General features: G+C 42.5%; 1 non-coding gene across 1 annotated transcript; it reads right to left on the bottom strand.

Annotated features, from left to right (window-relative positions):
• Positions 1-989: 989 nt before the first annotated feature.
• Positions 990-1,065, bottom strand: trnan-guu (transfer RNA asparagine (anticodon GUU)). The gene has a single exon. It is a non-coding gene; the product is annotated as a tRNA-Asn (tRNA).
• Positions 1,066-1,542: the final 477 nt, after the last annotated feature.

Here is a 1,542-nt window from a genome sequence, read left to right as displayed (position 1 = left end):
TGAACTTACAAAAAGCAAACAGGATGGAGCTAGTACAATGAAAGTTGGGGTGCGCTTTGAATCAAGGGATTATCGTGGTTATGACTTTTGTATGATAAAATGAGGAAGGTTAATGGAAAACCTTGCAACTTGCAGGAAGCTGCAGATAGGACTGATTCCCTGTTCACATGGGAACATGTTCCTCCAAGTGATCACTGGATTGAGATCTATTTCAAATAATCTAGAATCAAAGAGTGCATAGTAGTGCAGCGGTTAGCATAACGCTATTACAGAGCCAGCGACCTGGGTTCAATTCTGGCCACTGTCTGCAAGGAGTTTGTATGTTCTCCCCATGACTGCATGGGCTTCCTCCGGGTGCTCCGGTTTCCTCCCACACTCCAAAAACGTATGGGTTAGGAAGTTGTGGCAACACTTGCGGGCTGCCTCGAGGACACTCTATGCAAAAGACACATTTCATTGTGTGTTTCAATATACATGTGACTAATAAAGATATCTTATCTAATATTTGGAGACAAAGGGCAGCTTGCAGGGGAGCTGTTTTCAGGGCACTCTTTCAAGTTATCGGCAGAGACTGAGTGAGAATTAAAAGGTTCATATGAGTGGAGGCCATGTTTAAATTTAAAGATTAAAGCTGTGTAATGTTATTGGAGTGCAGAGATCATATTAATGGACAATAAGATAAGATGTCTTTATTAGGCACATGTATATCGAAATACACAGTGAAATACATCTTTTGCGCAGTGTGTTCTGGGTGCAGCCCACAACTGTCACCACGCCTCCGGCGCCAACATAGCAGGCCCACAACTTCCTAACCCGTATGTCTTTGGAATGTGGGAGGAAACCGGAGCACCCGGAGGAAACCCACGCAGACACGGGGAGAACGTACAAACTCCTTACAGACAGTGGCCGGAATTGAACTCGGGTCATTGGCACTGTAATAGCATTATGCTAACCACTACACTGCCTGCCCTAAAAGCTGCCGGATCGTCAGCATCCCTGGGTGGGCTCGAACCACCAACCTTTCGGTTAACAGCCGAATGCGTTGACCGATTGCACCACAGAGTCAACGTTATTTTATATTATTTTTATTTATATATTCTTTGGTTTAATATTATTCTTTGTGTGGTGTTTATTCACTCTTAACAACCTTCTAAAAGAGTTTTGGGTCATGCTGCTTTTGGAGCCTTTGGTAGTTTTGCTCTATCTGGACAAATTCAGGCCAAATTTAGAGAATAAATGTAAGAAACAACTACCTACACCATCTCATTTTTAGAATTCATGTGGTGTGGAATACAGCCTGCCTGAGTGGTCACAGACAATTTTCCCCTTGCTTTTGACAGTACAACCAATGAATCAAATGAAATGGTGAATGAAGCACATGATGAATCTTACAAGATAAACCTGATTGCCAACCTGAGAGCAATGAGAAAATGGTTTGTAGTCCCTGTACAAAAGCATTCCACTTCTGCCTGGCTTCCTGTAAAACGCTATGCCTAGACATTGCATTTATTAAAGTTTATTAACATGCTTATGTTGCGGATT

The sequence above is a fragment of the Pristis pectinata genome, chromosome 22 (genome assembly GCF_009764475.1).
Source record: "Pristis pectinata isolate sPriPec2 chromosome 22, sPriPec2.1.pri, whole genome shotgun sequence".
Classification (NCBI taxonomy): Eukaryota; Metazoa; Chordata; class Chondrichthyes; order Rhinopristiformes; family Pristidae; genus Pristis; species Pristis pectinata.
Note: the sequence above shows the minus strand (reverse complement) of the source record. Positions and strands in the feature narration are given on the sequence as shown.